Consider the following 15762-nt stretch of genomic DNA (forward strand, 5'->3'; position numbering starts at 1 on the left):
GTTTAGGAAATGAAGTCCACCACTTCGGATATCCTGAATTTGACACATGTCTCTATATGGGGCTGTGAGTGTTGACGTTGTGTGGCATGTGTGTTTTCAGCTGTCCCATCAGCAGAGGGAGAGCTTCTTCCTGTGTGGAGGGCGAGGGGGGCTGCCAGTGTTTATACCCTGTGGTGTATTTGTTTGCTCCAGGATCCCGCAGAGCATTCGCTCACTTCTTGAACAATAAACATTGTTGATTGCTGACGAAAGCACTGGTCCCGGTTTCTCCGAAGTCCGGTGATTTAGAGGTGCCTGTGGTTTACCGAAGTATCCCCGGGGCCCTGCCTGTGGCACAGAGACCGTAAGTGTAAATACTCTCATACACACGCACTTTGTAACATCAAACTGTACGTGAGATGATGGAAGGAGCTTGATTTGTGTCTGGTGATCACAGGCGCCGTTTTGACCTGTTTGCACACTAATGAATCATATGGTGTGTCCCACAGTGGAGAAAACACCCACACAGGGGATTTATTTGATCATTGAGCTTTAGTGTTTGAGACAGAATGCTCTGTCATCTATAGTTTATATATATTGGATATATTTCTGCATTAATATCATTAAAAACTGCATTAATAGAAAAAAACATGCTTTGCATTAAGAATGAGTAATCTATGTCAGAACGTAGGCTCACTATTGGCTGACGCTAGTTGTGAGTGATGCTTGTGATGCTGGGCAATAGAGTCCACAGTCCGAGAGAGCTTTGGTGCCGGAAGTAAATTTCCCATTAATTTCTCCCATTGACGTTTTGTAAAATCCATATCTAAAGAGTATTAGAGCATGTCTGAGGATAACCAGCTACTTTCATATTTTTCATTTTTCATATTTCCGAGCAAAGGAACTACTCATCCCATAAACCACCGCGCCTCACTGAAGTCGACTGAAGCCACTGTGAAAGAGCCTTTTGAGTGACTTCCAAATCTGAACTTTTTCCTCCAGTGAATTTTATATAGTGAATGTGCAGGGAAACTCCTTTTCCTCGATTTACTGACTTATATGTAAAACGCGTTTGCAGCTGCACATGCTAAAACATTGAGCATCTGGCTCGCTCATAGGCTGTGCTGCGGCAACATGGACATCCAATGGTGCGGGGGCGTCTCTGAGGTGCGACCAATAAACTTAGCCCTACGTCATTACACGATCTGCAGTCTTCACCAGTGGTGGAGGAAGTACTGAATCTCAGTACTTAAGTAAAAGTACAAATAACCAGATAAATATTTACTTTAGTAAAAGTAGAAGTAACACAATGACAACCATACTTAAGTAAAAAGTAAAAAGTACCTGATTTTAAATGTACTTTAAGTATTAAAAGTAAAAGTACTTGCATAACAATTTATTCTCTTAATGTCTATTTTCTAATGATTAATAAAACATTTAATTCTAACTCATTCACCCTAATACTCCTATAATGATGTTCAATAATTATGGAAAAAAATTGTTGTCATCATTTCTCAAACAAGCTTGCAATTCGGCAATATACACATCATGCTTATCCTTACTATATGTTAATAACTATTTTTTGGCATTAAACGCGATTAATTTATGGTGTAATTCTAAACCTCTTGGCTTGCCATAATCCTAACCAAACGTATATTACACACGGTGCGTTTCCTATGCACGTAAAAACAAATTTTCGGGTATAAATTGTACGATAAACACACTGCGTGCGAGGCGCATTTTATTTAGTGTGACCGGTGATGTATCTATGGCAACCAAACGTCACTGGTGAGACAAACGTGCAACGAACGGATGGTCAGATTACGTTTTGGCAGGGGAAAAACTGATCAGAAAATGTAACGAAAATGTAACAGAAGTTGTAGAAATGTAGTGGAGTAGAAAGTAAAATAATTGCTGCAAAATGTAACGAAGTAAAAGTAAAAAGTATGCACTATTTATTCTACTTAAGTAAAGTAAAGATACGTGAAAAATGTACTTAAGTAAAGTAACAAAGTATTTGTACTTCGTTACATTCCACCACTGGTCTTCACGGACCTTCACGGGGTTTAACCAGACAAGTACACGACTTCCACCAATCAGGATTGTGGGTAATGAAGTACTTATCCAATACATCACAAATAAAAGGCATTTATCTTGAAACAAGGTTAGTGCCCTATGAACTTTTGCCATTTATATGAGCATATACAATCACTTAGTACAGCCGTAGCTGGTTTTAACACTCCGACTTTTTGGGACTTTAGCCTATTCACCTTACCCCCCAGAGTTAGATAAGTCCATACATACCTTTTTCATCTCCGTGCGTGCTATAAGTCTGTTTGACGCACCCACCTCTAGCCTAGCTTAGCACAAAGACTGGATGTGAATGGTTGCAGCTTTCATACTAATCCAAATGAGTGACAAAATAATGCAAACGTTTTCCTATTTACATGTTGTGGTTTGTATAGTCACAGAGTGTGCAAATATCAAGGCCATATGAGACACAGACATCTTTTGACCGTATAAAACCTGGGAACTATTATCTGAAGGCGAAGCACTGCTACGTTGACGGAGTAATAACCGCATCACCTGAGACACGCCGTGGTGAGGAGCGGAGAGTTCGCTCAGTGTTTGGGTAACAGAGTCAGCAATTTATAAATAGTAAAAGCGTAGTTTAGAGTCATGGGTTTTCGCTCTATTGTAAATAGCTGCGACTGTAAACAGGGGAGGTAATACCATGTTTCACAGAATTCCAACTAAAAACGCTGACTGGATAAAGAAATGGCTAACTTACTCTGGATATTGATCCAAACACACCTAAATAGATTATCAAGGGACATTATGTTTGCTCGGTACATTTCAATGGACGACTATTTTGAAAAAATGGAATTTGCCACACGGACCATAATGTGCTGAAGGATACGGCCATCCCATCTATAGCACAGACAGGACAAGTGGATCACCGGCTGAGGTAAGTGTTCCGTTATGTTTTTAGATGACCTACTGTAACAGTGCCATTAGCCAGAGCTAATGTAACGTTAGTGACACTATTATATGATTAGGGTATGAATATGTTTTTATCTTGATGCGGTGCGGACGTGCTTAATTGGAAAAAAAAACGAGCGCGTTCACCGCGCTGAACTTGCACCCTGCGCGCGGCGCGCCTAGTAGCCTAAATTTGAAATAACCATGGAAATAACGAACTTGAGCGTGCAAAAGGGTACGATAGGCTGTGAGTTCATTGTGCAAAAACATTTGCTATTACTTTCCCCTTATTCTATCCTATAGTAATGCAATACTGTATATTATATAGGCTACTGTTGAATACATTTGGTTCAGCTAATAAATTGCATTTAAAATATATTGATTCCTGTAATAATAATTATTTATTCATGTGATATTTATAAATCTGGGTGCGTTTTTGGTTGGAAATCAATGAAACATGGTACTGTATTACCTGGTCTCCCCTGTTTATTGTCACAGCTCATACAATAAAGCAAACACCCATGATAAACTATGCTTTTCTATCTAACGTTAGTAATTGCTGACTCTTTACTCCAACACTGAGCGAACTCTCTGCTCCTCGTCACGGTGCGTCTCAGGTGATGGTTATCACTCTGCCCAAGTAGCAGTGCTTCGCCTTCAGAAAATAGTATTTATACGGTTAAAAGATGTCTGTGTCTCATATGGCCTTGATATTTGCACACTCTGTGACTATACAAACCACAACATGTAAATAGGAAAACGTTTGCGTTATTTTGTCACTCATTTGGATTAGTATGAAAGCTGCAACCATTCACATCCAGTCTTTGTGCTAAGCTAGGCTAGCGGTGGGTGCGTCAAACAGACTTATAGCACGCACGGAGATGAAAAAGGTATGTATGGACTTATCTAACTCTGGGGGGTAAGGTGAATAGGCTAAAGTCCCAAAAAGTCGGAGTGTTCCTTTAAGTCTACCATGTATGGTTACGTTTTTATGGCTTATATCCCAACTGTCAATGGAGAAATCGTATTGAATTCTTACTTCCGGCACCGGCTGTGGGCGAGTGTAATGACTCACGGGACACGGAAGAATCCATTTGCAGCTTTTATTAAACAGTGTCGTACAGGCAGGGTCAAAACGAGGCAGACAGAGCAATGCAGGCAGAGCGAAGGGATAATCCAGATAACAGGCAGAGTTCAGGGCAGGCAGCAATAATCACAATCCAAAGACAGTCCAAGATCAGGCCAGGCAGATATCACTCGTAGAATAATCAAACAGTCCAAAGTCAAAACCAGAAAACCAGAAACAGGAATAAACGCTCAGAAATGATCACCGGGGCAAATCAGTCCCAGGTAAGAGGCATGATGGGAATTTGAGTTCGAAGCCAATGGTCAATACTCTGGTGAAGGCTCCCTCTGGTGGCGGAGAGGAGGCGGAGCGGGAGCCTCCACTGTAACAGCGAGACTGTGATGCTCTATAATGAGCTGACGTTCTGACATAGAACTCAGAATCGCTGCATTGTTTACACTACGTCAACAGGAGAATGACATGGAAGAGAAGAGATTGTTGAATAAAGTCGTTATTTTGGGGGGGTTGCGCACAAAATGTATTCTCATCGCTTCATAATATTAAGGTTGAACCACTGGACTATTTTAACAATGTATTTATTACCTTTCTGGGCCTTGAAAGTTGCAATGATGTAGGTGTCAATGTAGGGACAGATAGCTCTCAGATTTCATCAAAAATATCTTCATTTGTGTTTCGAAGATGAACGAAGGTCTTACGAAGTATGAAGGTCTTAAGGTTAAGGTTTGGAACAATATGAGGATTAATAATTAATGAGAGAATGTTCATTTTTAGGTAACTAACCCTTTAACTAATGTACACTTCTTTGACAGATTTACCACACCAGCAGTGGTTGAACTCATGTGTTCGACCTCAGGATGCGACCGATGGCACTCGCCTCAGAATGGGGCAAGGTTAAAAATATACGGAAATGTGGACGGCTCCTCGGCAAGCATCCCGTCACCAGCTGCTCTCGCAGCACAGCACTGTCTCTAAACCTCAGCCCCAGACCCCGCCACAAACTCCAGCGCCAGCCCAGAAACATTCCCGACCAGCCTGTGTTATTCACAACAACTCCTCTCTGCCTGTTACCATCCCTCTCACGATCAGAAACGACTGGATGCTGAATAATACAGAGGTAGATTGCAGAAATCGTGCCTCACACCATTAGCAACTCCTGCACGGCTTTAGGAAGACCTTGCAAAACACCTGTTACTAGTGAGTAACTAATAAGTCTAATTTTCTAGATTTTCATAGACAGTTTAACTGTAAAATAAGATAAAAAATACAGTGTTTATAGTGATCATGGTCATGAAACGATAAGTTGCTTATAAGAAACCGGTTATTTTGGTATCATTATAGCACTATTATAGTTTTTATTAATATTTTGAATAGTTTTTAATTTTATTTGCTTTTTTACTTTTCTGTAATATTTATTTCAAATAAAGTAAGTAGTTATTATCAATTATTAATTAGTTATAAGTTATAAGTTATTATCAATACTTATTACTAGCTTTTGTTTCCCATCCATCAAAAATCTATCCATCCATCCATCTTTCTATAGTATTTCAAAAATCTATCTATCCATCCATCCATCCATCAAAATGTGTGCATTTGCTAATAAAGAAGGGCGAAATTGGAAGCACTGGGGTTGGGCTAATTTTCCAATTAAAATATCTAAATATTCTTGAAACAGGGTAAATTTACTTGTGAAGCAACACTGCATAAGATTTTAAGGCTCTGGCACTGATGGAATTGACCTATGGCTAAGCCACGCCCTCAAACGGGATGAGCCAATCACAGTGCGCAGCTAACCTAATACACTCAGACATTCTCTGCATCCACTTCCATTGAAATGCATTGGAGTTAGTCAGTTTTCATTCGTTTTTTCTTGTTATTTTATGTTTAAAATGGTCAAACGGTGTGCATTGGGTACATGCAACTCTCACATTATTGTTCCTGAGAGGCTGGGCGACGGTGTGTATTTTTTTACCCTTTCCCAAGCCACATCTCAACCGAGATAAGTGTCTGCTCTGTATAAAGTTATGCGGTAGCTAGACCACAACACCAACTAAACGCGGATTAATTAAACAAGGATGTCTAAATCTGATCTAAGTTAAGTCAGCAACGTATTTGAACGTTATCTTTAAAATCTCTAACGTTAGACGTACATTAGAAAATATTAACATTAGCATCTAGCTGCGTTGTACATCATGTCAATTAGCTTCATTAACGTATATCTGTAAATAACCGAGATAACAAATGTTAACAAGGTTGTGCTGAAGGATTCATGTAAATACTGTAGCACCAAACGGTGATGGCAACGATATGCGGTTTATCATGTTTACACTGTGACCTGTACATCTCTGCCTGGAGCTGAAGCTTTTCATCGACCTTCTTAACAATAAAATTATTAATATAACCCTCCAATGCATAGTTAATGCCCTTTAGGTGACTTCAAGATGATATATAATTTTTCTGTCTCCAAAAATCACCAATTGCCTTCTGTGAAATGTCTCCTACTGTGACAGCTGCCATAGCGCCCGTGCCGTGTTTGTCCGAGTGAGTGGAGGGGGCGTGGCTTAGCCATAGGTCAATTGTTTAACTTGTTTTTACTCACAATTTTATACACTGCAGAGCCAAAAGGCGGAGTTACACGTCCAGTTCCCCCTCTCTGGACATAATGGGTGGAGGTTGAAGGTCCAGGCCCACCCTAACCCTACCCATTACCCAATTAGGTCAAGCTCCACCCATTAGGTGCACAGAGGTGGAGCTGGACTAGGCCAAACTCCACCCATGATATCCAGAGAGGGGGAGCTGGACGTCATTTGGCTCTGCAGTGAGCACCACTTGTATTTTTAAACTCCTGTGACTCTCTCAGCATGAAAAAATGCAAGGTCATAGAAAGAACCGGGCAACCTAACCTCTTGACAGCACAAAGCCGCACTTTGGCCATGGTCAGAAAGTACCAAAACAGGCTGGTTTTGGCCGAACCGTGTCTCGTCTGTGCTGAATTCACAGCGCGACCACAGACCTAGGTATTCACTCGCCCTTTGTTCTTTAAGGTCCTCGTTTCATTTGTTGGTGCACCACAGAGGATTGTGAATATGCAACGATGCTAAACCACGCAAGCATGTAATTTTCAGAAAATCTGCAACCCTTGTGAACTTTGCAAGTAATGACAGGCTCTCTGATACTGAAAATACTGGATGCATTTCCCATTTAATGGACGATCCTGACAGAAGTGGCAACCGTTTACCACATGACCTCACCATTACTGCATTTCTAGCTGTGTGGCCGTCCACAGCGCACAATGTGATCTCAAATGTTTGCAATGATCATGCGTCATTAATCTTCATGCAGATTGGTTTACTGTAAATGATAGCTCTTTGCCGGATTGCTCCTTGTGGCGATCTGGGTGTGGCCATGCTCGGCCCGGCAAAACCGCATTTTGCTTTCCTTAGCATCTATCACTGCCAATGTGGCATAAAGTTGCGCTAACACTTCCTGAATGCTCGGAGGACTAAGCACATCCAGATTCATTCAAAATACAAAGAATAAAACAACTAACAGACACCACAAACCTTGGAATTTGGATGTCATGTTCCGTCGTAGTAGCTTCCAAAACCATGTTTCCTCTATAAAGAAAGAAAAGTTTGGAAGAACCTGACAGTTTAGCTGTGAGCGTGAAATGGTTGCAGAGTTTTCAAAAATACATTTCGTTTGCAAAGAACTACATAAAGCTATAAGTCTCCAAGCGCTAATCATTAACAGGTGATGAAGTCTTTGATCAGTTTCATGCGATACCACCAACACATCTTTCTCTGGCCAGCACTGCTAACATGTGTTATGCACATTGTGCCTGATTAAAAATGAATTTATTTTGGGACTTTTATTGAACTGTAATTCTGATTCTGATTGATTATGAATGTGAATCTGCGTTTTTGCCATGTGTAGCCTAAATCACTTGCACCGCTCTACATGACTACATGTCTACATGACTTCCACGTGGCTGATGGCGCCAACAAATCTGTTCACTTGTGAGTTTCATTGAAATTAAAGAGAACTCAGACAATCTAATGCAGCTATATCAATAAGCAGAAAACCTCCTCATCAATACAGAATATCATCCCTATTAGAAATGATGACAGGCCATTTTAGGTCAAATGAGAAGCCTCTTATGTGGGTCATTGTACAAAAAATCTCCAATATGTGTTCAGTTTGCGTTCCTTTATATAGTTTTTATGTTGAAATGAATGTAATGAGTAATAAGCTAATGTCAACTCTAACAATGTGTTTGTCTAAATGCATCAACAAGATCTGTCATATACTGTATATATGTGTGTATTTTTTAAATTCATCTAAGACAAGGTATTGTTCAAAATTCATGTATGACTTTGATATATGCATATGTATACACATATGTATGTCAATATATATTAATAGTATTATATATTAATTATCTTCTCTATAGGGAATCAAGGGAATCATGGATATATACACTCACCTAAAGGATTGTTCACTTACATGGCAGTTGCTTCAATGCATTTAGGGGTGTGGTCCTGGTCAAGACAATCTCCTGAACTCCAAACTGAATGTCAGAATGGGAAAAAAAGGTGATTTAAGCAATTTTGAGCGTGGCATGGTTGTTGGTGCCAGACGGGCCGGTCTGAGTATTTCACAATCTGCTCAGTTACTGGGATTTTCACGCACAACCATTTCTAGGGTTTACAAAGAATGGTGTGAAAAGGGAAAAACATCAAGTATGCGGCAGTCCTGTGGGCGAAAATGCCTTTTCGATGCTAGAGGTCAGAGGAGAATGGGCCGACTGATTTAAGCTGATAGAAGAGCAACTTTGACTGAAATAACCACTCGTTACAACCGAGGTATGCAGCAAAGCATTTGTGAAGCCTCAACACGCACAACCTTGAGGTGCATGGGCTACAACAGCAGAAGACCCCACCGGGTACCACTCATCTCCACTACAAATAGGAAAAAGAGGCTACAATTTTAGAGAGCTCACCAAAATTGGACAGTTGAAGACTGGAAAAATGTTGCCTGGTCTGATGAGTCTCGATTTCTGTTGATGTAAACAGTTTTCTTCTTGGTGTAAACAGAATGAGAACATGGATTCATCATGGAGTGGGGGATGTTTTCTTGGCACACTTTAGGCCCCTTAGTGCCAATTGGGCATCGTTTAAATGCCACAGCCTACCTGAGCATTGTTTCTGACCATGTCCATCCCTTTATGGCCACCTTGTCCCCATCCTCTGATGGCTACTTCCAGCAGGATAATGCACCATGTCACAAAGCTTGAATAACTTCAAATTGGTTTCTTGAACATGACAATGAGTTCACTGTACTAAAATGGCCCCACAGTCACCAGATCTCAACCCATTAGAGCATCTTTGAGGTGTTGTGGAATGGGAGCTTCGTGCCCTGGATGTGCATCCCACAAATCTCCATCAACTGCAAGATGCTATCCTATCAATATGGGCCAACATTTCTAAAGAATGCTTTCAGCACCTTGTTGAATCAATGCCACGTAGAATTAAGGCAGTTCTGGGGGCGAAAGGGGGTCAAACACAGTATTAGTGTGGTGTTCGTAATAATCCTTTTTTTAGGTAAATGTATATTCATATGTATATGTTTTGCTTTACGTTTGCCAGTAGGGGGCGATCCTTAAATGTCAACCATGAATTTGTATTGCAAACATATAATTGAGAAGTTTATATTTGTTGAAACATCAGCATTTAGTTCTCTGATAAGCACCTTGTCGTTTCAGAACATTGAGCGTAAGGTCAAAGTCGGTGGCAAAACAAGGACAGAAGCGATAGCAAAAACAAAACCATGAAGACCATAAACCATGAAGACTGTGTGTCATTATGAAAAATCTTAGGGTGGCAACCCACTCCCAGCCTGTCATTTTCACCATAATGAATGCCTGTTATTATGGATGAGCAGAGCAAAATGACCATAGTTTCCAGAAGAAATTATGCCAATAAACAAACTGCCTAACGTTTTTGTATTCTAATTCTAATGTACTTGGCAAACTGTATTATTAAAGTACAATAGCGTGCATCATCTTCTAAAACTACGAAGTATCAACAGTTTTGTTTTTTTTAACCTGTGATGCACAATTTGAAAAAATAAGAGTTGCACAAACCAGGATGGTGAGAAATAAGCATAAAGCCTTGTGTGAAAAAGTAAAATGCTGTGGGATTAAAAAAGTTTCTAGACCTCAAAATTGAACAGACCTTAGCCAATTATTGCTTTCCACTAATTTTTCTCCAGGGTTAAAGTCAGCATGAAACAGAAGGTTCAATAGTTTTTTCTTGATGTTTAAATGAGCGAAATGGCTTTTCGAACAAGAAAAAATGTAGAGCGGGGCTTGATTTTGTCCATTAGGAATTTGTCAGATGGTTGTGGTTTGCTATTGGTCGAGCTCATGTGAGTGACAGATTGCCCCACCCTCACACCAGTAAACACGTCATCATAAGAGAGGAGATGTTACTGAAGAGGGAGGAGAAGTTATTTTGATTAATGAATTTTAAAAAAATGATGTACACTGATAAATAATTTATAATAAATATGACTTAAAAACAGGACAGTGTCACCACATAAATGCTGCTGCACACTGAAACATAGCAAACCTCTTGGACTTGGATGTTAGTTTGGAACAAAATGTTATTATATAATCGAATGTGTTGAATTTTTCTGCCACTTTTAGGGGTCAATATAATATTTTTCCTTATTGAGCATGCCTAAAGCCGAGCTCCCAAGGTCATTCCAGGGGATGCCCAGTAAAACTGCCACATTTAAAACTCTGGAGTGTTTACTGAGCGTGTTCCTGTCTGGCTGTGGTGTGAGAGTAGGCTACAGACACAGACGGCCTGTTTTTAGAGGGTAACAGTGGTTGAATTAAAATGCTGGAATCTAGTGAGAGGAATGTGTCTAAAGAGCCAATAGCTAAATAAATGTTTATAAATCAAAATATTTACTTGACCCTATTTGCTTTTTAATTAAACATTCATCATACTATGGCTTATTTCCGGCATGAAATAAAAAAATAAAAAAGGTAATTGTGAGTTTATATCTCGAGAGTGCTGAACTGATTACTTGCAATTGCGTTGCGTATTTATATATATCACAATTCCCCCTATGGAAGCTTGTTTCCGCCACTGAATAAAAAAATATAATAAATAATTGTGACTTTTTAATCTCACAATTCTGACTTTTTTTCTCACAATTCTGACTTTTTTTCTCACAATTGCGTGAAGTCGCAATTGCGAGTTATAAAGTCAGAATTGTGTGATATAAAGTCGCAATTCTGAGAAAAAAAGACAGAAGTGTGACTTTTTTTCTCACAATTGCGAGTTTACATCTCGCAATTCTGACTTTATAACACATAATTGCGAGTTTATATGTCGAAATTCTGACATCTTTTCTCAGAATTGTGAGATATAAACTCGCAATTGCGACTTATTAGGCCAATTCTAAGGGGAAAAAAGACTAACTTTTTTCCCCCTCAGAATAGTTTAAATCTCACAATTCTGACTTTATATCATGCATTTCTGACTTTATAAATTGCGACTATATATCTAGCAATTCTGACTTTATAACTCGCAATTCTGACTTCATATCTCGCAATTCTGACTTTATATCTTGCAATTCTGACTTTATAACTCGCAATTCTGACTTCATATCTCGCAATTCTGACTTTATATCACGCAATTCTGACTTTATATCTCGCAGCGACTTTATATCTCGCAATTGCGACTTTATTTCACGCAATTCTGACTTTATATCTCACAATTCTGACTTTCCATCTCGCAATTCTGAGAAATAATGTCAGAATTGCGAGAAGTAAACTCACAATTTTGAGAAAAAAAGTCCGAATTGTGAGATAAAAAGTCGCAATTACCTTTTATATTTTTCATTCAGTGGCGGAAACAAGCTTCCATACAATTCTGACTTTTTTTCCAAAAAAAAAAAGTAATTTATATTCTGCAATGGGCTTTATGCCCAGCTGCACTACTTCCTGAACTTCAGCCAGCTCCTTGTTTCCTGTCTGCCATTATTGGCCAAATTGATTAATTCAGGTGTGCTTGACCTCAGTAGTCACGGCAACAATAATCAGACACACCTGAATTAATCAATTTGGCCAATAATGGCAGACAGGAAACAAGAAGCTGGCTGAAGTTCAGGAAGTAGTGCAGCTGGGCATAAAGCCAATTCAGACCTTTTTTTCCTTCGAATTGTAATTCATGTATTATTTTTTTTTAATCTGAATTGCGAGATAGTTACTATTCCCTTTTCCATTTTATTCCATGTCAGAAACAAGCTTTTATATTCATCTGTGCATATTAGTCCACATTTAAAAGGTGTGTTTTTAAAAAAATAATTTTTAATCAAATATAAAAACATCACAAATAGCCAATGACTTCAACGGAGTTTTATATAGAACCCTTTCCTCATTTAGTATGTGGTAATTATGCAATTGAGCCCCGCCTCCACTCACTCACACCAGCTCAGAGATCCACTCATTGACCATGATACGTTGATCTGATTGGTTACAGTTTGTGACGTCAGAAACACCAGCGATTTCAAAAGTTTTTGAGACTGTCTTTGGTTCACTGCAGTTTTAAGGAGAAAATACTCAGCAATGGTGTTGACTTGTGAATTTACACATGGTTTGCCTTGAAGCTTATTAAAAACACCACATAGACATACAAACAACATTAAAAACTTGATTTAAACCACAGGTGCACTTTAAGGTTCTATAGACCCCTTTTGCGCCGACGTCACAGTTACGTCACGGCGCTAGCATTGAGGCAAAACAAAGTGAAAACTGGAGGCGGTCAATGCAAACCAGCACAGATTCGGCTACATAATAAGGAGCTTAAATTACTTTTATTATTATTAAATGCCATCTTGTTGTGTTGTTTGGTGCAGGAATCGATGAAAAATGAATATGCTGTAACTGGAATTTTTATTTCTAGAAAATATTCACATTTACATTGTCGTATTCTCGGCGCTGGCTCGGCAGAACTGCGGATCGTACACAAAAGTCTTGTACATGACCATTCAGCACATAGTTATAGGCATCTAAAGATTTATATGCCCTGAGTTTCTCTTTACGATCGGTTTCTCTATAAGGTAGGTCCAGAAGTCAGGCCACTCAACCGAGGTAACGTACGTTAATCCTGTCAGATCGTCCATGCATTGAGTGAGCGTGTGAAGGCTACGGGTCGGCCAATCTGGTTCTGTCCGTTAAAATTAACTTTTGAAAATAACAATCGCGGTCCTGGACAGTGAGTGACCTTACACATTAGGATAAAATCTGATTTTCTCCACAGTCATTGTTAAAGAAACAAGCTAATAAAACTTGCTAACTAGCGTTAGTGAAGCGGCCAGAGGGATCGTTCTGCCGCCACCTAAGCTCCGCCCACTTAAAAACGTCACCGTGTTTACCAACTGAAAAGGGCTCTATAGAACCTTTCCTTAAGAGTGTAGATTACGTGGTTCAGACCTAATGAAACATGAAGTGATAACATGAAAATAATACAACAACACGGATCAATAATACTGTTGAATATTAAATGTCCCCAACTAAGCAAGCCAAAAGCCAAGGCAAGGAACCAAAACTCCATCAGGTGACTGAATGGAGAAAAAAAACCTTGTGAGAAACCAGCCTCAATCGGGGGCCAGTTCTCCTCTGGCCGGGTAGCCATGCTTCGGGTAGCATTACAAAACAAATTGGATCAAAACATTAAGAGTATTTGTCCATTTCAATCTGTTTGGAAGTCGAAGTAATCACGCTGGTTTGGAGACGAGATGTTGAGGATCAGTGTTGAGGAGCAATGTTCATGTTCATAAAACGACCGATTAAGATCTTATAAGATCTTACCTTATGGAAGACAACACAATGAGCACAGTGCTGAAAGGGGCGGGGCTACGTAATGTCTAGTGACTAGTCTATATATTTCAAACCTAGTTTGCCTTTTGTCTTCGGCACAGATTTGCTGCCATTGTTCACCACTTTTTGAAAGGTCAGATAAAAGTTTTAGATACAAGATACAAGCCCAGCCACTCCCTGATAAATGAGATGAAAATAAGCAGAGGAAATCAATACTTCTGACAAAATGGTTGCATCTGCCTCCAGCGTCATTTTGAGATAGATGACCTTCTCATATGGTCCTGTACACTAGGAAAAAAAGTATAAAATATCCCATGTGTTAGTATGGTTTGTGACACATTCAAAGACTGACGTTCATTGTTGATATCTTTTGTTAGGTTGATGAATACTGTCAATTAATATAATATATCTAGATCGATCAACCCCATGATTCCAAAACCCTCTCAATTATGGCATAAATCAACGGGAGCAGAACAGCTAAAATGCTAGTTCTAGCATTACCGATTGTCCTGAATTGATTCTGCTGCCAGTTACAGTGATAACTGTGGAAATGTCACCTCATTGTTTGTGATTTAACCAATGTTTGACCCTTCAGTTACAGCAGTAAACGTCTTTCCTCTTGAGTGCTTATAATGTAATGCAGGACTGTGTCCAAACTAAATGGAAGTGTTACTCGGGTTATTGATTGGAACAAATCAAACACACCATTTTATGTTATTTTCAAATTCTGAATAGTGCATTTTTATTAAAAAAAAAAAAACCACACAATTAACATTTTAGCCATTGGAATGTCTATGATGATCAGTATTTCCTGCCGTTAAAGGGATAGGTTTTTTCCAAGTCATACTATGGAAGTCAATATCCCTTTAAGTACAGTCATATATTGATGTATAACAATTTCATTAGAGTTATTTATTTTGCTTTGTTGAAGTACAAAAACCACACTCAAACCCTTTGGAATATATATTTTTAAATCTCCGAATATCGAAAGATTTATGGATATTTCTCTTAATTCTCGAAATGGTACCAACACACCCCAGTAAAACATGTATGGATTACAATTCACTGAGATTGAAAACACATTGAAAACACACCAAGCGTTTCTTGAGTTTAGCCTTCTAAAACTCAGCACACATACATGCTGCTTTGGAAAACCCTGTAAATGGATCTCCAGATGTTAATGCTGTGGGACCTAGACCCGAACTAGATGGTTTTTCTATGATCCACGTCGTCCTTTTACCACATCAGACGTTCATAAATAAAGCAGGTGCGGCTCTGAGATGTGGCGTGTGTATTGAGAGAGTGGGATTATTTCAGCAGATGGAGATACATTCACTCTAAAAGGAAGTGAGCAAATGGACTTGAATGTTGATGTAAAGCACTTCATGGGGAGCTGTTTGAAAAATACAACGGTGTCACAGTAAAAAGGTAATTAATCAAACCCACTTAAAGTCTTGAGCTGATATTCTGTTTTTCTTCTTAGTGATCAGAAATTTTGTGTGACCAAATCTTTAATTCACAAGACACACTAATATTTAGTAAAAAAAATTATTAATTTTTTTATTTTTAAGTTTTTACATTTTCAGACAAAACAAAAAGTTCTTACTTGTGCAAACTTTACCACCATAATGCTTAGAGGCTGTGATAAAACATAAACACACACAAAAAGGAATCGAGATGGAAATCATTTTCACATGAGTAAAAATGTAAGTAATTATTTTACTTTGGCCAATATGTATTTTACATGACTGTTGCAGAGACAGTACTTGAATGCAAGAAACAATGTTTCAATGTCCATTATAAAATTATGGACTTCACA

General features: G+C 38.9%; 1 long non-coding RNA gene across 1 annotated transcript; it reads left to right on the forward strand.

Annotated features, from left to right (window-relative positions):
* Positions 1-244: 244 nt before the first annotated feature.
* LOC120483272 (uncharacterized) lies at positions 245-10868 on the forward strand. The gene is made up of 3 exons (XR_016149606.1): positions 245-343; positions 4858-5242; positions 8499-10868. It is a non-coding gene; the product is annotated as an uncharacterized LOC120483272 (long non-coding RNA).
* The last annotated feature ends 4894 nt before the right edge of the window (positions 10869-15762 follow it).

The sequence above is a fragment of the Pimephales promelas genome, chromosome 23, assembly GCF_988280905.1.
Source record: "Pimephales promelas chromosome 23, fPimPro1.hap1.1, whole genome shotgun sequence".
Classification (NCBI taxonomy): Eukaryota; Metazoa; Chordata; class Actinopteri; order Cypriniformes; family Leuciscidae; genus Pimephales; species Pimephales promelas.